Below are 23,563 nucleotides of genomic sequence, written 5' to 3' on the forward strand. Positions count from 1 at the left end.
ACTGGAGATCTCTGGGTCTTCAGTCCGGAATCCAGATAACAAGGCTGCGCAAGTCCGGCCGGTCCAATGGCACTTCCAGAGTTCTCTTAACAGGTGGAAATCTGTGCCTTCCTTCTAGCGCTAGGTGTTGCGGTCCTTCCCTGCTGTGCTTACGGAAAGTCCCCACAACTGTTGTGTCCGTTTCTTAAGTTCCCTCACAACTCGATTAGATGATGTTCTGCTAATCCTCCGTCCCTCCCTGATGTTACGGTTAGGACGGCACCCGTATGACGGGTAGGCTCGGAGCTCTTCCGGGACCCTAGAGTCGCCCCTCTCCACAAGTTGCCCCCCAAGACTGCATAGGTGATGTAGGTGAGACAGCCCGCCTTAGACTGACTGTCCTGCCGTTGGTTTAGAGTATTGCCTGAAGCTGAATATTGTAATACTCCCTCGGCGTTCCGGCCGCCGGTTGTGCGCCTCAGTAGGATGTTGCCTCGGTCTCACAGCACGACTCCTACTGGTATTCTCCTTCTTGCTTTGATCTCGTTTCTCACTCAGCACAATCTATCTCGCTTCCAATCCCTCCTTGGGCACCGCCGCTATACTGAGCAGGCACGGTCCCGTTACGTTCGCTCAAGTTGCCAGGCCTCTGTCAGGATCCCACCCCTGACAGGGACCCTACTGAATCTTCTCCCACAACACCCTCTGCCACAAGGTGTTGCCTGGTTCCAACCCAGTCAGCTTTCTGTCCTAACTTCCTGCCTGACCCCCAGTTTTACCAGTATGTGAGGAGTGGCCTAATGAATAGAACCCTTAGCTCCCCCTGGAGGCCCGACGGTGAAATGTATTGGTGTCTGTGATACCTGGTCAGATGAACTCCTTCAGTGCCATCAGACGTACCATAGCTCCCCTTAGTGGCGGAGCCATAGTACTGCAACGACCAGGACTCTGGGGCGCTGCAAATGCATGCTAATTCCCCATGTGTTTTACCCCCATCACAGTTGCTGAATTGCTGCGGAAAATTCGGCTGCAATTCCGGACGTGTGCACATAGCCTAACATGCATGGATAAAGTATCTGACTCAAAGCCTCCACACAGGATCCTGGAAAAGAAGGGTCATATAAATCTCAACTAATCTAATTAGCTGACCAGAGAAAATTGATTATTACTTACTTTGAGGACAATTCAATAAATCATATTTCGCGATAAGAATTATCATAACATTTTCCTTGGAGTATCGCATCTAGTAAGAAGTTCTGAATAAATATATAAACACAACATATATATCTAACAATGAAAAAACATTGTAATAAATGTAAAAAAATACATTTAATATAAAAACCTGATTTAAACAATGGCTCATTTTCTGATTAAAGATTTTGCTTCAAAGTGGTTTTCCATTATTAAGTCTTAAGTATTAAGTAAGCCTAAATCCTTTTGAGAAAGCATCTTGTAGACAGATAAAACTAAGATATAGCTTTTTGTTAAAGCATATCATTCTACTATTTACCAAAAATGGAATGATGTCTACAAAGGAAAGAACACAACACAGTACCTACAGTCAAATATGGTGGAGGTTCAAAGATGTTTTGGGGCTGTTTTACTACCTATGGCACTGGGTGCCTGGACTGTGTTCAAGGCATCATGAAATCTGAAGATTACCAAAAGATTTTGAGTTGCAATTTAGTGACCAGTGTCAGAAAGCTAGGTTTGTGTCATAGGTCTTCCAGAAGGACAATAACCCCAAACATACTTCAAGAAGTACCAAGAAATGGATGGAAACAAAGAGCTGGAGATGTTATGATATGGGTGTAGCACTGCTGGAATCCAGTGACAGGAGGTGCACGAGCATGGAATAGATCGTGGTAATAGAAGTCCTGGGAGATTCTAAGAAACTATCCGGAGATAAGTGAGAACAGTCTGGGTAAGACAATTCTGGAGCTGGAGACTGGAACTAGACTAAACAGCTAGACACAATGCAATAAAATTGCTGTTGGGACAAGGCACCCTTCAAATATGACAGACCTGGAGCAGATAGCAAAAGAAAGGTTGTCCAAAACTCCAGTTGAGAGGTGTAAAAAGCGTGTTGATGGTTATAGGAAGCAATAGATTTCCCTTATTTATTCTAAAGGGTGTGGAACCAAACAGCGTCGACTCCAGGTTTTTGTGGTCCCCGGGAGATAGAATATTCAGTATAATGGGCCACATATAGCGCTTTATACAGTATAATGAGCCCCATATATTGCTCCATATAGGATAATTGACCCCATATATTGCTCTATATAAAATATATTGCTCCATATAGAATAATTGGCCCTATATAATGCTCCATAGAGAATAATGGCCTCCATATAATGTTTTATACAGAATAATGGGCCCCACTGTTATGATCCTTAGTGGTTGAGGATCACAAATTACTCCAGCTAAGTAACAAACATAGGACAAGCTCTAGGGAGGTGGCAAACTGGACTGACCGCAAATCTGAACCTATCCAAACACACTAGAAGTAGCCGGTGAACGTGCCTAAAAATCCTAGACGTCTCGAGCCAGCCTGAGGAACTAACTACCCCTAGAGAGAAAGAAAGACCTCTCTTGCCTCCAGAGAAATAATCCCCAAAGATATAGAGGCCCCCAACAAATAATAACGGTGAAGTAAGAGGAAGGCACAAACACAGGGGTGAAAGCAGATTCAGCAAAAGAGGCCTACTAATACTAGATAGCAGAAAATAGAAAAGGGAGTCTATGCGGTCAGTAAAAAACCCTTACAAAATATCCACTCTGAGATTTCAAGAACCCCCACACCAACTAACGGTGTGGGGGGAGAAACTCAGTCCCCTAGAGCAACCAACAAGCGAGGAAATCACATTTTAGCGAGCTGGACTAAAAACATAATGAACGCTGATAGTCAAAAAATGATCAAACAAAAACTTAGCTTGTCTTGGAGAGACTGGGAGCAAGGTAGACACAAGGAATCTGAAGAGCACTGAATACATTGATAGCAGGCAAAGAACTGAGTATCCAGGTGAGCTAAATAGGAAACCAACCAGGATAACGAACCAGCTGATGCTGCAACCTGCAGAAAGACAACACTACACAGTACCGCTTGTGACCACTAGAGGGAGCCCAAAAATAGAGTTCACAACAGTACCCCCCCCCTTGAGGAGGGGTCACCGAACCCTCATCAAGACCCCAGGGCGATCAGGATGAGCCGCGTGGAAGGCACAAACCAAATCGGCCGCATGAACATCAGAGGCGACAACCCAGGAATTATCCTCTTGACCATAGCCCTTCCACTTAACCAAATACTGAAGCCTCCGTCTAGAGATACGAGAATCCAAAATCTTCTCCACCACGTACTCCAATTCGCCCTCGACCAGCACCGGAGCAGGAGGCTCAACAGAAGGAACCACAGGTACCACATACCTCCGCAACAAAGACCTATGGAACACATTATGAATGGCAAACGATGCTGGGAGATCCAAACGAAAAGACACCGGGTTAAGGATTTCCAAGATCTTATAAGGACCGATGAAGCGAGGCTTGAATTTAGGAGAGGAGACCTTCATATGAACATACCGAGAAGACAGCCACACCAAATCCCCAACACGAAGTCGGGGACCCACACCGCGGCGGCGGTTGGCAAAGCGCTGAGCCTTCTCCTGTGACAACCTCAAATTGTCCACCACATGGTTCCAAATCTGCTGCAACCTATCCACCACAGAATCCACCCCAGGACAGTCAGACGGCTTAACCTGACCCGAGGAAAAACGAGGATGGAAACCAGAATTGCAGAAAAAAGGCGAAACCAAAGTAGCAGAACTAGCCCGATTATTAAGGGCAAACTCGGCCAAAGGCAAAAAAGTCACCCAATCATCCTGATCAGCAGAAACAAAACATCTCAAATAAGTTTCCAACGTCTGATTAGTCTGAGGATGGAAGGCCGACGAAAAAGACAAATCAATGCCCATCTTAGCACAAAAAGTCCGCCAAAACCTGGACACAAACTGGGATCCTCTATCAGACACAATATTTTCAGGAATGCCGTGCAAGCGAACCACATTCTGAAAAATAGAGGAACCAAATCGGAGGAAGAAGGCAACTTAGGCAAGGGCACCAAATGGACCATCTTGGAAAAACGATCACACACCATCCAGATGACAGACATTTTCTGAGATACTGGAAGATCCGAAATAAAATCCATGGAAATGTGCGTTCAAGGCCTTTTCAGAACAGGCAAAGGCAAAAGCAAACCGCTGGCACGAGAACAGCAAGGCTTAGCCCGAGCACAAATCCCACAAGACTGCACAAAGGAACGCACATCCCGCGACAAGGAAGGCCACCAGAAGGACCTAGCCACCAAATCTCTGGTACCAAAAATCCCAGGATGACCCGCCAACACCGAAGAATGAACCTCGGAAATAACCCTGCTGGTCCATCTATCCAGGACAAACAGTCTCTCTGGTGGACAACGGTCAGGTCTATCCGCCTGAAATTTCTGCAGCACCCGTCGCAAATCTGGGGAAATGGCAGACAAAATCACTCCCTCTCTGAGAATACCAGCCGGCTCAGAAACTCCCGGAGAGTCAGGCACAAAACTCCTAGAAAGTGCATCAGCTTTCACGTTCTTCGAACCAGGCAGGTATGAGACCACGAAGTTGAAACGGGAGAAAAACAACGACCAACGAGCCTGTCTAGGATTCAGGCGCTTGGCAGATTCAAGGTAAATCAGATTTTTGTGATCAGTCAAGACCACCACACGATGTTTAGCTCCCTCGAGCCAATGTCGCCACTCCTCAAATGCCCACTTCATAGCCAACAACTCCCGATTACCAACATCATAATTCCGCTCGGCAGGCGAAAACTTTCTTGAAAAGAAAGCACATGGCTTCATCACAGAGCCCTCAGAGCTTCCCTGCGACAAAACAGCCCCTGCTCCAATCTCAGAAGCATCAATCTCGACCTGGAAGGGGAGAGAGACATCTGGCTGACATAAGACTGGAGCTGAAGAAAACCGGTGCTTCAGCTCCCGAAAGGCCTCCACGGCCGCAGGAGACCAATTAGTCACATCAGAACCCTTCTTGGTCAAATCCGTCAAAGGTTTAACCACGCTAGAAAAATTAGCGATGAAACGACGGTAAAAATTAGCAAAACCCAAGAACTTCTGAAGACTCTTAACAGACGTGGGCTGAGTCCAGTCATGAATAGCCTGGACCTTGACTGGGTCCATCTCCACAGTAGAAGGAGAAAAAATAAAACCCAAAAAGGAGACCTTCTGTACTCCGAAGAGGCATTTTGAGCCCTTCACAAATAAAGCATTAGCACGCAGGACCTGAAACACCATCCTGACCTGCTTCACATGGGACTCACAATCATCAGAAAAGACCAAAATGCCATCCAGATAAACAATCATAAATTTATCCAGATATTCTCGGAAGATGTCATGCATGAAGGACTGAAACACAGAAGGAGCATTAGAGAGTCCAAAAGGCATCACTAAGTACTCAAAATGGCCTTCGGGCGTATTAAATGCTGTTTTCCATTCATCTCCCTGCTTAATGCGCACAAGGTTATACGCACCACGGAGATCTATCTTGGTGAACCAACTGGCACCCTTAATCCGAGCAAACAAATCAGACAATAGTGGCAAAGGATACTGAAATTTGACTGTAATTTTATTCAGAAGACGATAATCTATACAAGGTCTCAAAGAACCGTCCTTCTTGGCCACAAAAAAAAATCCTGCACCAAGAGGGGAAGAGGATGGGCGAATATGTCCCTTCTCCAAAGACTCCTTTATATAACTCCGCATCGCGGCATGCTCTGGTATAGACAAATTAAAAAGTCGTCCCTTAGGGAATTTACTACCAGGAATTAAATTTATAGCACAGTCACAATCCCTATGAGGGGGCAGGGCACTGGACCTGGGCTCATAAAATACATCCTGGTAGTCAGACAAAAACTCAGGGACCTCAGAAGGAGTGGAAGAAGCAATAGACACCAACGGAGTATCGCCATGAATTCCCTGACAACCCCAACTTGACACAGACATAGCTTTCCAATCTAAAACTGGATTATGAGCTTGCAGCCATGGCAGACCCAAAACGACAACATCATGCAAATTATGCAGAACAAGAAAGCGAATCACCTCCTGATGTACGGGAGTCATGCACATGGTCATTTGTGTCCAATACTGAGGCTTATTCTCAGCCAATGGCGTAGCATCAATTCCCCTCAGAGGAATAGGAAATTCCAAAGGCTCCAGGACAAAACCACAGCGCCTGGCAAACGACAAATCCATCAGATTCAGGGCAGCACCCGAATCCACAAAAGCCATAACCGGGTAGGACGACAAAGAACAAATCAAAGTAACAGACAAAATAAATTTAGGCTGTATAGTACCAATGGTGACAGGTTTAGCGATTTTTTTTTAAGCGTTTAGAGCATGCTGAGATAACATGAGTAGAATCACCACAGTAAAAACACAACCCATTTTGACGTCTATGACTTTGTCGCTCAATTCTGGTCAGAGTTCGGTCACATTGCATAGACTCAGGTCTCTGTCCAGAAAATACCGCCAAAGGATGAGCAGATTTGCGCTCCCGCAAACGCCGATCAACCTGAATGGCTAAAGCCATAGAATCACTCAGACTTGTAGGGGTGGGAAACCCCACCATAACATTCTTAACGGCCTCAGAAAGACCTTCTCTGAAATTTGCAGCCAGGGCACACTCATTCCATTGAGTAAGCACCGACCATTTCCGAAATTTTTGACAATACACCTCTGCTTCATCCTGACCTTGAGAGATAGCCAACAACACTTTTTCTGCCTGATTCTCAAGATTAGGCTCCTCATAAAGCAGTCCAAGAGCCAGAAAAAATGCATCTACATTAAGCAATGCAGGATCTCCTGGCGCCAGAGAGAAAGCCCAATCTTGAGGGTCGCCACGCAACAAGGAGATAACAATTTTAACTTGCTGAGCGGAATCACCAGAGGAACGAGGTCTTAGAGATAGAAATAACTTACAATTATTCTTAAAATTTAGAAACCTAGATCTATCTCCAGAAAACAACTCAGGAATGGGTATCTTTGGTTCTGACATAGGGCTATGAATAACAAAATCCTGAATACTTTGCACCCGTGCAGTAAGATGATCCACACTAGAAGTCAGAGTCTGAACATTCATGTCTGCAGCTGAGCTCAAAACCACCCAGAGTTCAAGGGGATGAAAGAAGCTAAACAGACTGCAGCAAAGGAAAAGCGGGAGGGATAAAAAAAAAAAATGTACTCAGGTCTTCTTTTTATCCCACTTCTGCGATGCATTAAACACTTTTTGGCCTGCTATACTGTTATGATCCTTAGTGGTTGAGGATCACAAATTACTCCAGCTAAGTAACAAACATAGGACAAGCTCTAGGGAGGTGGCAAACTGGACTGACCGCAAATCTGAACCTATCCAAACACACTAGAAGTAGCCGGTGAACGTGCCTAAAAATCCTAGACGTCTCGAGCCAGCCTGAGGAACTAACTACCCCTAGAGAGAAAGAAAGACCTCTCTTGCCTCCAGAGAAATAATCCCCAAAGATATAGAGGCCCCCAACAAATAATAACGGTGACGTAAGAGGAAGGCACAAACACAGGGGTGAAAGCAGATTCAACAAAAGAGGCCCACTAATACTAGATAGCAGAAAATAGAAAAGGGAATCTATGCGGTCAGTAAAAAACCCTTACAAAATATCCACTCTGAGATTTCAAGAACCCCCACACCAACTAACGGTGTGGGGGGAGAAACTCAGTCCCCTAGAGCAACCAACAAGCAAGGAAATCACATTTTAGCGAGCTGGACTAAAAACATAATGAACGCTGATAGTCAAAAAATGATCAAACAAAAACTTAGCTTGTCTTGGAGAGACTGGGAGCAAGGTAGACACAAGGAATCTGAAGAGCACTGAATACATTGATAGCAGGCAAGGAACTGAGTATCCAGGTGAGCTAAATAGGAAACCAACCAGGATAACGAACCATCTGATGCTGCAACCTGCAGAAAGACAACACTAAACAGTACCGCTTGTGACCACTAGAGGGAGCCCAAAAATAGAGTTCACAACACCCCACATATTGCTCCATATAGAATAATGTGCCCTATATAATGCTCCATAAAGAATAATGGGCCCCATATAATGCTCCATACAGAATAATAGGCCCCATATATTACTCCATACAGTATACTGGGCCCCATATAATGCTGCATACATAAAAATTAAATAACCAAATACTAATATCTTCTCGTTCCTTGCTGGCTGTAGCTTTGGTCTCTTCAGCATCTTCTGATCCCTGCAGTGCTCAGCTGTAGTGACATCACAGAGTCAGAAGACGCAGAAGAGACCGGAGCTCCAGAGGATCAAGGAGAGGTAATTATTTCATACAGTTCAAAGCAGGATGGGGAGGGGTGGTGGCAGCGCCCACACTGGCATTGGACCCCGCTAATCATGGGCCCCATAGCATGCCGGTGTCCCCGATGGCAAGTGGGTCACCCTGCTTGCTTCGAGCCTCATCAGTTGCCCGAGTGCGCCAGGTGGTGACGCCGGCCCTGCAACAAAATATTAAGCTGACTGTGCCAACAATTTTGTCCAGCCCATTTTTGGGGTTCTGTGTGATTTTATGTCCAATTTGCCTGTATAACTGTAAATAAGTGCATTTTGTCAACATGGATCTAAGGAGCTTGCAATTGAAAGACCCATAACATTTCCTGCCCCTTAGTGGTTTGATTTGGCTCTCTCATTGAAAGCACTAAGTACACTGTATGTTAAGCTCTAGGTATTGATTTTGCAGCTAATGGCTGAGAATGATAATCTATTTTAGCTCTGTGCAAACAACTATTGTCGTAAAGGCTTAGAAGTTTAAAGAGCTGCTTAATATTTCATAAGACTTGAGAGGAAGAGTCTGAGATTTATACACATCCCAGAGACAGAAGGTTTTATCCATCTTCATTGGCTCTTGTTTTGCTGAAAGATTTGCAATTTTAAAAAGGCATCTTACAATACTTGAAACTATTCTATCTGTGAATACAGTAATCTTCTTGACTTTGGTCAGATGCCAGAATAGCTGATTTTCTAAACCATTTCAATTTAAAAAATGTATTTATATGAGGGAGAAATATGTTATGCTGCCTATATAGCCACATTAACATAGTCACAATTATATAGGCTGTTTGCAAAGTAGATATATTAATAGGAGTTTGAAAATCAATAAAAACAGGTCTTTTTTCTATTAACGTGTAGGCTCAAATTCCATAAAGAGATGTTTCTTGAAGACAACGCCATTATCGAATGAAGCCATGTGCCATATACAGCGTTGGACTGGAGCACCTTGGGCCCACCAGAGAAAATCGTTCTTGGGGCCCACTATGTAGCCACATAGAAGTAGATACAAGACCACCAATTGTGCAGTAAAAAGCGCGAATATCAGGGTATAATATAAGGTAGTTCATGTCTTAATTATGTAGCAAGGGTTGGGGTAGCCCCCTCACAGAATATAATGTAGCCCCCTCATAAAATATAATGCAGTCCCCTCTCATAGAATATAATGCAGCACCCCACAAAATATAATGCAACCCCCTCAGGTATAACGCAGTCCCCACCATAGAATATAATGTAGCACCCTCATAGGGTATAATGCAGCCCCCCTCATATAGTATAATGCAGCCCACCACAGAATATAATGTAGTCCCCTGAGTGAATGCAGCTCCACCACAGAATATAATGCAGCTCCCCATAGAGTATACGGTAGCCCCCTCATATAGTATGATGTAGCCCCCCATAATATAATGTAGTGTAGTCCCCTGAGAATAATGCAGTCCCCCCACAGAATATAATGTAGCCCCCTCATAAAGTATAATGCAGCCCCTCTCCACCTTCATCATTGTCCTCATCACCACCTCCATCATTGAATTCTCCCCTCCACCTTATCATTCTTCCCCACCACCTCCATCACTGCCCATTCCACCACCTGCATCATTGTCTCCTCCCCACCATCATTGTCCATTTCATCACCTCCATCATCACCTCCATCATTGCCTCCCCCACCACCATCATTGCCCATCACCTCCATCATTGCCTCCCCCACCACCATCATTGCCCATTTCATCACCTCCATCATTGCTTCCCACCACCACCATTGCCCATCATCTCCATCATTGCCTCCCCCACCACCATTATTGCCCATCGCCACCATCATTGCCTCCCCACCATCACTGCCTATCACCTCCATTGCCTATCACCACCATCATTGCCTCCCCACCATCATTGCCTATCACCTCCATCATTGCCTCCCCCACCACCATCATTGCCCATCACCTCCATCATTGCCTCCCCACCATCATTGCCTATCACCTCCATTGCCTATCACCACCATCATTGCCTCCCCCACCACCATCATTGCCCATCACCTCCATCATTGCCTCCCCACCATCAATGCCCATCACCTCCATCATTGTCTCCCCCCACCACCATCATTGCCCATCACCTCCATCATTGCCTCCCCACCATCATTGCCTATCACCTCCATTGCCTATCACCACCATCATTGCCTCCCCCACCACCATCATTGCCCATCACCTCCATCATTGCCTCCCCCCACCACCATCATTGCCCATCACCTCCATCATTGCCTCCCCACCATCATTTCCTATCACCTCCATTGCCTATCACCACCATCATTGCCTCCCCCACCACCATCATTGCCCATCACCTCCATCATTGCCTCCCCACCATCATTGCCCATCACCTCCATCATTGCCTCCCCCCACCACCATCATTGCCCATCACCTCCATCATTGCCTCCCCACCATCATTGCCTATCACCTCCATTGCCTATCACCACCATCATTGCCTCCCCCACCACCATCATTGCACATCACCTCCATCATTGCCTCCCCACCATCATTGCCCATCACCTCCATCATTGTCTCCCCCCACCACCATCATTGCCCATCACCTCATCATTGTCTCCCCCACCACCATCATTGTCCATCACCTCCATCGTCTCCCCCACCAATATCATTGTCCTTCACCACCACACACACACACCTCACCGCAGCTCATCACACACACACACGCAGGCACACACACACTCACACACACTCAGGCACACACATGCAGGTACACACATGCAGATACACACGCACACGCAGGCACACAGCACAGCTCACCTCCCCGCAGCAGCAGCTCATCCCAGCAGCCTCTTCCTCGCTGGAAGCTTTCTGACTGAGCCAGCATGCTGGATGATGACGTCATCCAGCTGGGCTGTCTCAGACAGGAAGCAGGATGTCGGGAGGTGAGCTGCTCTGTGTGAGTCTATGTGCCTGCATGTATGTGTATGTGTGCGCAGTGCTTTGTGCGTGTGTGTGGTGCGGCTTTACATGCGGGCAGTGTTAGCTACAGCCTGTGGCTGTGAATATTCATTTTGCTTTAGCAGCGGGGACAGGATCCTGTCTCCAACTGCTGCTATGCTGGCACAGGGCCGGCCCCCTTGACTCAGGGGCCCCATAGCCACTGGCTGGGGGCCCCTGGAGCAGTGGGGCCCTAGGCAGCTGCTCGCCAGTATGCCAGCAGGTGTCAATGCCTGGGCCCACCGGAGGGTTCTCCGGTGGGCCAGTCCGAGCCTGGCCATACATCTGGCGAAAGAAAACACCTGCTAATCATGTAACTTCCCCTGCAGAATGCCAAAGGGGGTGATAAATCATGGCCATTCAAACGATTGTCAATCCATTTAATATATAGACATGTGGGGGTCCACACGAGCCGGAGATAAGGTTTGTTTGTAATTTACTGTTGTGGCTCATAGAGGAAGATCCTAAGGCTCTGTACACATGTTGCATTTTTGCTGCGTGTTTTCAGTACAGATGTCGCAACACCTGAATAGTTTCCTGATGTCAGCAAAGTGAATGATATTCCTGAAATCTCATGCACACGTTGCTTATTTGTGACTTACAGATTTGGTGCAGATTAAAAATTTACAGCATGTAAATCAGGACCGGCTCCAGGTTTTTGAGGGCCCCGGGCGAAAGATTCTCAGTGGGCCCCCCTTTAACGCATACCACGATTCATGATGCACAGATACAGCAGATAAATATAGGTATAGTACAGATTTCACTTCTTACATGAGTGATAGCTATTGTAAATTCTGCAGTGTATATATACAGGACAGGAGGAGTGGTACTGTGCAGTGTATATATACAAGAGGAGTGGTACTGTGCAGTGTATATACACAGGGGGAGTGGTACTGTGCAGTGTATATACAGGACAGGAGGAGTGGTACTGTGCAGTGTATAGATACAGGACAGGAAGAGTGGTTCTGTGCAGTGTATATATACAGGACAGGAGGAGTGGTACTGTGCAGTGTATATATAGGACAGGAGGAGTGGTACTGTGCAGTGTATATATACAGGAGGAGTGGTACTGTGCAGTGTATATATACAGGACAGGAGACGTTGTACTATGCAGTGTACATATACAGGACAGGAGGAGTGGTACTGTGCAGTGTATATATACAGGAGGAGTGGTACTGTGCAGTGTATATATACAGGGGGAGTGGTACTGTGCAGAGTATATATACAGGAGGAGTGGTACTGTGCAGTGTATATATACAGGACAGGAGGAGTGGTACTGTGCAGTAGATATATACACAGGAGGAGTGGTACTGTGCAGTGTATATATACAGGAGGAGTGGTACTGTGCAGTGTATATATACAGGGGGAGTGGTACTGTGCAGTGTATATATACAGGGGGAGTGGTACTGTGCAGTGTATATATACAGGAGGAGTGGTACTGTGCAGTGTATATATACAGGGGGAGTGGTACTGTGCAGTGTATATATACAGGGGGAGTGGTACTGTGCAGTAGGGTTGAGCGACTTTCATTTTTTTAAGATCGAGTCAGGTTTTGTGAAACCCGACTTTGTCCAGAGTCGAGTCGAGTGCAGTCGGCCGATTATCGCTAAAAGTCGGGGATCGACCGAAACATGAAACCCAATGCAAGTCAATGGGGAAGCATAGTCGGCAGTGAGTGGAGGCCAGGAAAACACCTACAGTGCCCATTTTAATGCCAAAAACATCCATTCTTGTTTCTGAAGCTTGTCAATCTTAATTAACTTTATAATAATAGTTGGGTATAGGAAATTGGGGGTCATTTGGCAAAAGTTGTGGGGGGTAGGGCTGGTTCAAGGCTTTAGTGGGCCCAGGAAACGTGGACTACGTCACGGCGGTGGAGCAGGGAGAGGTAAGTATTTCAACGTTGCAAGTGCTGTGATCCTGAGCAAGCAGGGGGGGCCCACTCGTTCGCATTGGCACTGGCACAGGGCCCCTCAAAGTACGGCGGTGTGTTTGCATGGCGGGGGCGCCTCCCACCAGCAGCGACACTTTTGCGTACTCTGAGGGGCCCTGTGCCAGTGACGTCGCCAACGAGTATGCCCCCCCCCCCCACGTGATGAAGGAACCTGCACTTTCATCTGCACCTTCCTCTTTGTCCCTGTGTAAGGTGGTATAACATGCGGGAAGGGGAACCTTACTTTCAGCAGGGTCAGATTCTGGCTGTGTAGAGTGCAAGGGGAATGTAGTGGTTTAGGTCAATGTACCAGCAGACTCATCTATCAGTGGCTGGGCAATGGGCAGGATGAGGAGGAAACAGATATAGGGGCAAAGAATAAAGTAGGCTAAATGCAGTTCAAAATTGGTAACAGGACTAAACAGGCGGCATTGCTTTGTTCAGTGGAGTAGCAAACCCAAGAGCAGAAGACACTGTTTCAAGGGCCCAACCACACTAGTAGGCCAAATGCAGTTTAATATCTGATAGTATAGGCCGAAAGCCAGAAGGTAGAAGCTCAGCTTTATTCAGTTGAGGACAACACCAGGCAGGGGCAGACACCGTTAGTAGGCCGGAACCACCAATTTTTTAAAAAACAGCAGTTAATCAGAGCCAGAAGGTAGAAGCTCAGCTTTATTCAGTTGAGGACAACACCAGGCAGGGGCAGACACCGTTAGTAGGCCGGAACCACCAATTTTTAAAAAAACAGCAGTTAATCAGAGCCAGAAGGTAGAAGCTCAGCTTTATTCAGTTGAGGACAACACCAGGCAGGGGCAGACACCGTTAGTAGGCCGGAAACACCAATTTTTTAAAAAACAGCAGTTAATCAGAGCCAGAAGGTAGAAGCTCAGCTTTATTCAGTTGAGGACAACACCAGGCAGGGGCAGACTCCGTTAGTAGGCCGGAAACACCAATTTTTTAAAAAACAGCAGTTAATCAGAGCCAGAAGGTAGAAGCTCAGCTTTATTCAGTTGAGGACAACACCAGGCAGGGGCAGACACCGTTAGTAGGCCGGAAACACCAATTTTTTAAAAAACAGCAGTTAATCAGAGCCAGAAGGTAGAAGCTCAGCTTTATTCAGTTGAGGACAACACCAGGCAGGGGCAGACACCGATAGTAGGCCGGAACCACCAATTTTTTAAAAAACAGCAGTTAATCAGAGCCAGAAGGTAGAAGCTCAGCTTTATTCAGTTGAGGACAACACCAGGCAGGGGCAGACACCGTTAGTAGGCCGGAAACACCAATTTTTTAAAAAACAGCAGTTAATCAGAGCCAGAAGGTAGAAGCTCAGCTTTATTCAGTTGAGGACAACACCAGGCAGGGGCAGACACCGTTAGTAGGCCGGAACCACCAATTTTTTAAAAAACAGCAGTTAATCAGAGCCAGAAGGTAGAAGCTCAGCTTTATTCAGTTGAGGACAACACCAGGCAGGGGCAGACACCGTTAGTAGGCCGGAACCACCAATTTTTTAAAAAACAGCAGTTAATCAGAGCCAGAAGGTAGAAGCTCAGCTTTATTCAGTTGAGGACAACACCAGGCAGGGGCAGACTCCGTTAGTAGGCCGGAAACACCAATTTTTTAAAAAACAGCAGTTAATCAGAGCCAGAAGGTAGAAGCTCAGCTTTATTCAGTTGAGGACAACACCAGGCAGGGGCAGACACCGATAGTAGGCCGGAACCACCAATTTTTTAAAAAACAGCAGTTAATCAGAGCCAGAAGGTAGAAGCTCAGCTTTATTCAGTTGAGGACAACACCAGGCAGGGGCAGACACCGTTAGTAGGCCGGAACCACCAATTTTTTAAAAAACAGCAGTTAATCAGAGCCAGAAGGTAGAAGCTCAGCTTTATTCAGTTGAGGACAACACCAGGCAGGGGCAGACACCGTTAGTAGGCCGGAACCACCAATTTTTTAAAAAACAGCAGTTAATCAGAGCCAGAAGGTAGAAGCTCAGCTTTATTCAGTTGAGGACAACACCAGGCAGGGGCAGACTCCGTTAGTAGGCCGGAAACACCAATTTTTTAAAAAACAGCAGTTAATCAGAGCCAGAAGGTAGAAGCTCAGCTTTATTCAGTTGAGGACAACACCAGGCAGGGGCAGACACCGTTAGTAGGCCGGAAACACCAATTTTTAAAAAAACAGCAGTTAATCAGAGCCAGAAGGTAGAAGCTCAGCTTTATTCAGTTGAGGACAACACCAGGCAGGGGCAGACACCGTTAGTAGGCCGGAAACACCAATTTTTTAAAAAACAGCAGTTAATCAGAGCCAGAAGGTAGAAGCTCAGCTTTATTCAGTTGAGGACAACTTGAATTAGGGACTGCAGACAGACTTACCAGGCTGTCCCCTGTGTGGACCATGCATCCAATACATTAACCCATTGCGCCACAAAGGACACGTAACCTTCCGTGGCCATGCCTACCGCTCCATGTGTCTGTTGTCAGGTGTACCTTTGGACTCACAGATTGACAGAATGAAAGGACAATGTGGTCTTTAACATGCTGGTGGAGGGGTGGGATGGCTTTTCTCGCAAAATAATTGTCAACTGGGTAGCTCATAGCGTGGTACAGCGTAGTCCATCATGGCTTTATTAATATTAAATAAAATAAAAAAATAGGCTCTATGCACTGTAAAATAGGTTCCAGGGGTACACGGGCAGCAGTGGTCTGGTCAGTGGAGGCCTAGTGGAAGGAGGGACCGCAGACAGGCTTCGAAGGCCTAACATATTAAAATGGGCTGGCTGTAGGCACTGTAACATAGGTTCCAGGGGTACACGGGCAGCAGTGGTCTGGTCAGTGGAGGCCTAGTGGAAGGAGGGACCGCAGACAGGCTTCGAAGGCCTAACATAATAAAATGGGCTGGCTGTAGGCACTGTAACATAGGTTCCAGGGGTACACGGGCAGCAGTGGTCTGGTCAGTGGAGGCCTAGTGGAAGGAGGGACCGCAGACAGGCTTCGAAGGCCTAACATATTAAAATGGGCTGGCTGTAGGCACTGTAACATAGGTTCCAGGGGTACACGGGCAGCAGTGGTCAGGTGAGTGGAGGCCTAGTGGAAGGAGGGACCGCAGACAGGCTTCGAAGGCCTAACATATTAAAATGGGCTGGCTGTAGGCACTGTAACATAGGTTCCAGGGGTACACGGGCAGCAGTGGTCAGGTGAGTGGAGGCCTAGTGGAAGGAGGGACCGCAGACAGGCTTCGAAGGCCTAACATAATAAAATGGGCTGGCTGTAGGCACTGTAACAAAGGTTCCAGGGGTACACAGGCAGCAGTGGTCAGGTGAGTGGAGGCCTAGTGGAAGGAGGGACCGCAGACAGGCTTCGAAGGCCTAACATAATAAAATGGGCTGGCTGTAGGCACTGTAACATAGGTTCCAGGGGTACACGGGCAGCAGTGGTCTGGTCAGTGGAGGCCTAGTGGAAGGAGGGACCGCAGACAGGCTTCGAAGGCCTAACATAATAAAATGGGCTGGCTGTAGGCACTGTAACATAGGTTCCAGGGGTACACGGGCAGCAGTGGTCTGGTCAGTGGAGGCCTAGTGGAAGGAGGGACCGCAGACAGGCTTCGAAGGCCTAACATAATAAAATGGGCTGGCTGTAGGCACTGTAACATAGGTTCCAGGGGTACACGGGCAGCAGTGGTCAGGTGAGTGGAGGCCTAGTGGAAGGAGGGACCGCAGACAGGCTTCGAAGGCCTAACATAATAAAATGGGCTGGCTGTAGGCACTGTAACATAGGTTCCAGGGGTACACGGGCAGCAGTGGTCAGGTGAGTGGAGGCCTAGTGGAAGGAGGGACCGCAGACAGGCTTCGAAGGCCTAACATATTAAAATGGGCTGGCTGTAGGCACTGTAACATAGCTGTAACATAGCATAACTGTGGAAGTGGTAGAGCAATGTTTGACCTGGGGATGGGTGAACTCTCTTGTGGCCGGCGCTACAGGCCCAGGGCCCCTCATGTTACAACAGTGTGTCTGACGTTGGGTGCGCACCACCACCGCCAGAGACACTTTATTGTACTATGAGGGACCCAGTAGCAATGCCGTCGACCAAAAGCGAGCACACCCACCTCTTCAGACAAACAGCAGTCTCACGGGTGCTTGCGCCAAGTCGCAATACCACGGCCCCGTGTGGGGATTTTGGCCATTTAGGGAGGTGTAAACATGTCGTATGCTGGACAATCAGCTGCAGCAAATTAGACATTAGAAAAGTAATTCACAGTAGTCCACAGGCAAGAGCTTTTCATAGGAAAGCTAGGTGTCGGCCGGGCAAGGTGGGACAAAAGATTTCGAAATCCAGTTGTGGTTCATTTTAATGAATGTTAGATCATCAACATTTTGGGTAGCCAGACGAGTCCTTTTTTCGGTTAATATTGAACCTGCAGCACTGAATACTCTTTCTGATAGGACACTTGCTGCCGGGCAAGCAAGCTCCTGCAATGCATATTCTGCCAATTCTGGCCAGGTGTCTAATTTTGATGCCCAGTAATCAAATGGGAATGACGGTTGAGGGAGAACATCGATAAGGGATGAAAAATAGTTAGTAACCATACTGGACAAATGTTGTCTCCTGTCACTTTCAATTGATGCAGCAGTACCTGTCCTGTCTGCGGTCATAGCAAAATCACTCCACAACCTGGTCAGAAAACCCCTCTGTCCAACGCCACTTCTGATGTGTGCACCCCTAACACTCCTAGTCTGCTGCCCCCTGGAGCTCGTGTGAGAACGATCACGTGCGCTGTGTGCTGGGAATGCCTGAAGCAAACGGTCAACAAGATTGTTGATTGTTTGGTTGCTAATATTAGTTCCAAGTTCTCATGTGGCATAATATTTTGCAATTTGCCTTTATAGCGTGGATCAAGGAGGCAGGCCAACCAGTAATCGTCATCGTTCATCATTTTCGTAATGCGTGTGTCCCTTTTTAGGATACGTAAGGCATAATCCGCCATGTGGGCCAAAGTTCCAGTTGTCAAATCTCCGGTTGTGATTGGTTGAGGGGCAGTTTCAGGCAAATCTACGTCACTTGTGTCCCTCAAAAAACCAGAACCCGGCCTTGCCACGCAACCAATTTCCAGTGCCCCCGGGAAAGCTTCTGCATTAGGCCGGCGTCACATTGGCGAGTTTTACGGACGTAAGAGCGCAGAAACTACGTCCGTAAAACTCGCATTACATACGGCACAATTATTCTCAATGGGGCTGCTCCTATCAGCCATATATTACGGTTCAGTATTATACGGCTTTCTACGGCCGTACAAAATCGCAGCATGCTGCGTTTGTCAGCGTATTGCGCTAATAATACGCCAATGAAAGTCTATGGGGGCGAGAAAAATACGGATTCCACACGGACCTGCAGTGTGACTTGCGAGAAATACGCAGCGGTGTTAGTGAAAAGTCGGTAATTCAATTGCCGGCTTTTTCCTTCTCCTTCACAAACCCGACAGGATATGAGACATGATTACATACAGTAAACCATCTCATATCCCCATTTTTTTTGCATATTCCACACTACTAATGTTAATAGTGTGTATGTGCAAAATTTGTGCACTGTAGCTGCTAAAATAAAGGGTTAAATGGCGGAAAAAATTGGCGTGGGCTCCCGCGCAATTTTCTCCGCCAGAATGGTAAAGCCAGTGACTGAGGGCAGATATTAATAGCCAGGAGAGGGTCCATGGTTATTGGCCCCCCCGCGGCTAAAAACATCTGCCCCCAGCCTCCCCAGAAAAGGCACATCTGGAAGATGCGCCTATTCTGGCACTTGGCCACTCTCTTCCCACTCCCTGTAGCGGTGGGATATGGGGTAATGAAGGGTTAATGTCACCTTGCTATTGGAAGGTGACTGTTGTGAATTTACCTTTTGGCTCCCTCTAGTGGTTACTAGTGATTTTACTCTGGGTATGTCATTCATCCCTTGTATGCTCACCTGGGTCGTTAGGTCAGGGGTGTTGCTATATAAGCTCCCTGGACCTTCAGTTCAATGCCTGGCAACGTTGTAATCAGAGCTAATCTGTTGTGCTCTTGTCTTCTGATCCTGGTTCCTGCTAAATTAAGCTAAGTCTGCTTTCTTGCTTTTTGCTATTTGTTTTTGTTTGCATTTTTGTCCAGCTTGTACATAATCTGTATCCTAACCTTGCTGGAAGCTCTAGGGAGGCTGGAGTTCTCCCCCCGGGCCGTTAGATGGTTCGGGGGTTCTTGTATCTCCAGTGTGGAATTTTGTTAGGGTTTTTGTTGACCATATAAGTTATCTTACTACATTCTGCTATTAGTAAGTGGGCCTCTCTTTGCTAAACCTAGTTCATCTCTGTGTTTGTCATTTCCTCTTACCTCACCGTTATTATTTGTGGGGGGCTTGTATCCGACTTTTGGGGTCTATTCTCTGGAGGCAAGAGAGGTCTTTGTTTTCCTCTTCTAGGGGTAGTTAGTCCTCCGGCTGGCGCGAGACATCTAGCGACCAACGTAGGCATGTTCCCCGGCTACTTCTAGTGTTGGCGTTAGGAGTAGTTATATGGTCAACCCAGTTACCACTGCCCTATGAGCTGGATTTTTGTACGTCGCAGACTTACTTGTTCCTCTGAGACCCTCGCCATTGGGGTCATAACAGTTTGCCAGGCCTACCAGCCTGAAATCTCTGCAACACACGTCGCAGATCTGGAGAAATAGCAGACACGATAACTCCTTCCTTAAGAATACCCACAGGTTCAGCGACTCCAGGAGCATCAGGCACAAAGCTCCTAGACAGAGCATCGGCCTTCACATTCTTAGAACCTGGTAAATACGAGACCACAAAGTCAAAACGGGAGAAAAACAATGACCAGCGGGCCTGTCTAGGATTCAGGCGTTTAGCAGACTCGAGATACATCAGATTTTTGTGATCAGTCAAGACCACCACACGATGCTTAGCACCCTCGAGCCAATGACGCCACTCCTCAAATGCCCACTTCATGGCCAACAACTCCCGATTGCCCACATCATAATTTCGCTCTGCCGGCGAAAACTTCCTAGAGAAAAAGGCACAAGGCCTCATAGTAGAGCAACCAGGGCCTCTCTGCGACAAAACGGCCCCTGCCCCAATCTCCGAAGCATCCACCTCAACCTGAAAGGGAAGTGAGACGTCAGGCTGGCACAAAACAGGCGCCGAAGTAAATCGGCGTTTCAACTCCTGGAAAACCTCCACGGCAGCAGGAGCCCAGTTAGCTACATCAGAGCCTTTCTTGGTCATATCCGTCAGCGGTTTAACAACGCTAGAGAAATTTGCGATAAAACGACGGTAGAAGTTAGCAAAACCCAAGAACTTCTGAAGACTCTTAACTGACGAGGGTTGAGTCCAATCATGAATAGCTCGGACCTTGACTGGATCCATCTCCACAGCAGAAGGGGAAAAAATGAACCCCAAAAAGGGAACCTTCTGTACACCAAAGAGACACTTTGAGCCTTTTACAAACAAAGAATTTTCACGCAGAATCTCAAAAACCATCATGACCTGCTCCACATGCGAGTCCCAATCATCAGAAAAAAACAGAATATCATCCAGATAAACAATCAAAAATTTATCCAGATACTTCTGGAAAATGTCATGCATGAAGGACTGAAAAACTGAAGGGGCATTAGAGAGCCCAAATGGCATCACCAAGTACTCAAAATGACCTTCGGGCGTATTGAATGCGGTTTTCCATTCATCGCCCTGCCTAATGCGCACAAGGTTGTACGCACCACGAAGGTATATCTTGGTGAACCACTTGGCACCTTTAATCCGGGCAAACAAATCTGACAACAGCGGCAAAGGATACTGAAATTTGACAGTGATCTTATTTAAAAGCCGATAGTCAATACAAGGCCTCAAAGATCCGTCCTTTTTGGCCACAAAAAAGAATCCCGCACCAAGAGGGGAAGATGAAGGACGGATATGCCCCTTCTCAAGAGACTCCTTGATATATGAACGCATCGCGGTATGTTCAGGTACCGACAGATTAAACAGTCTCCCCTTATGAAACTTACTGCCAGGAATCAAATCTATTGCACAGTCACATTCCCTATGAGGAGGCAGTGCACTGGACTTAGACTCGCTGAAGACATCCTGATAATCAGACAAATACGCCGGAACTTCCGAAGGCGTAGAAGAAGCAATAGACAAGGGCAGGGAATCTCCATGAATTCCATGGCAGCCCCAACTTGACACTGACATAGCCTTCCAGTCCAAGACTGGATTATGGGTCTGTAACCATGGCAAACCCAAAACAACCAAATCATGCATTTTATGCAGAACAAGAAAACGTATTACCTCCCGATGTTCGGGAGTCATGCACATGGTAACCTGTGTCCAAAACTGCGGTTTATTTTTTGCCAATGGCGTAGAATCAATACCCCTAAGAGGGATAGGATTTTCCAATGGCTCAAGAACAAATCCGCAGCGCTTGGCAAATGACAGATCCATAAGGCTCAGGGCAGGACACACATCTCTATGGATTTCATTTCGGATCTTCCGGTGTCTCAGGGCATGTCTGTCATCTGGGTGATATGTGATCGTTTCTCCAAGATGGTCCATCTGGTTCCTTTGCCTAAGCTGCCTTCCTCTTCTGATCTGGTTCCTGTGTTCTTCCAGAACGTGGTTCGTTTGCACGGCATTCCTGAGAATATTGTGTCGGACAGAGGATCCCAGTTTGTTTCCAGGTTCTGGCGATCCTTTTGTGGTAGGATGGGCATTGATTTGTCGTTTTCGTCCGCTTTCCATCCCCAGACTAACGGACAAACGGAGCGAACTAATCAGACTCTGGAGGCTTATTTGAGGTGTTTTGTCTCTTCTGATCAGGATGATTGGGTGACCTTCTTGCCGTTGGCTGAATTTGCCCTTAATAATCGGGCTAGTTCCGCCACCTTGGTTTCGCCATTTTTCTGCAACTCTGGTTTCCATCCTCGTTTTTCCTCGGGACATGTGGAGCCTTCTGACTGTCCTGGGGTGGATTCCGTGGTGGATAGGTTGCAGCGGATCTGGAGTCATGTGGTGGACAACTTGAAGTTGTCACAGGAGAAGGCTCAGCATTTTGCCAACCGCCGCCGCCGTGTGGGTCCCCGACTTCGCGTTGGGGATTTGGTATGGCTGTCTTCTCGATTTGTTCCTATGAAGGTCTCCTCTCCCAAATTTAAGCCTCGCTTCATTGGTCCTTACAAGATATTGGAAATCATTAATCCTGTATCCTTTCGCCTGGATCTTCCGGTGTCGTTTGCCATTCACAACGTATTTCATAGGTCCTTGTTGCGGCGGTACGTTGTGCCTGTGGTTCCTTCTGCTGAGCCTCCTGCTCCGGTGTTGGTTGAGGGCGAGTTGGAGTACGTGGTGGAGAAGATCTTAGATTCTCGTCTCTCCAGGCGGAGGCTTCAGTACCTGGTCAAGTGGAAGGGCTATGGTCAGGAGGATAATTCCTGGGTGGTCGCCTCTGATGTGCATGCGGCCGATTTAGTTCGTGCCTTTCACGCCGCTCATCCTGATCGCCCTGGTGGTCTTGGTGAGGGTTCGGTGACCCCTCACTAAGGGGGGGGTACTGTTGTGAATTTACCTTTTGGCTCCCTCTAGTGGTTACTAGTGATTTTACTCTGGGTATGTCATTCATCCCTTGTATGCTCACCTGGGTCGTTAGGTCAGGGGTGTTGCTATATAAGCTCCCTGGACCTTCAGTTCAATGCCTGGCAACGTTGTAATCAGAGCTAATCTGTTGTGCTCTTGTCTTCTGATCCTGGTTCCTGCTAAATTAAGCTAAGTCTGCTTTCTTGCTTTTTGCTATTTGTTTTTGTTTGCATTTTTGTCCAGCTGGTACATAATCTGTATCCTAACCTTGCTGGAAGCTCTAGGGAGGCTGGAGTTCTCCCCCCGGGCCGTTAGATGGTTCGGGGGTTCTTGTATCTCCAGTGTGGAATTTTGTTAGGGTTTTTGTTGACCATATAAGTTATCTTACTACATTCTGCTATTAGTAAGTGGGCCTCTCTTTGCTAAACCTAGTTCATCTCTGTGTTTGTCATTTCCTCTTACCTCACCGTTATTATTTGTGGGGGGCTTGTATCCGACTTTTGGGGTCTATTCTCTGGAGGCAAGAGAGGTCTTTGTTTTCCTCTTCTAGGGGTAGTTAGTCCTCCGGCTGGCGCGAGACATCTAGCGACCAACGTAGGCATGTTCCCCGGCTACTTCTAGTGTTGGCGTTAGGAGTAGTTATATGGTCAACCCAGTTACCACTGCCCTATGAGCTGGA

This window comes from Ranitomeya variabilis, chromosome 2, assembly GCF_051348905.1.
Source record: "Ranitomeya variabilis isolate aRanVar5 chromosome 2, aRanVar5.hap1, whole genome shotgun sequence".
Lineage (NCBI taxonomy): Eukaryota > Metazoa > Chordata > Amphibia > Anura > Dendrobatidae > Ranitomeya > Ranitomeya variabilis.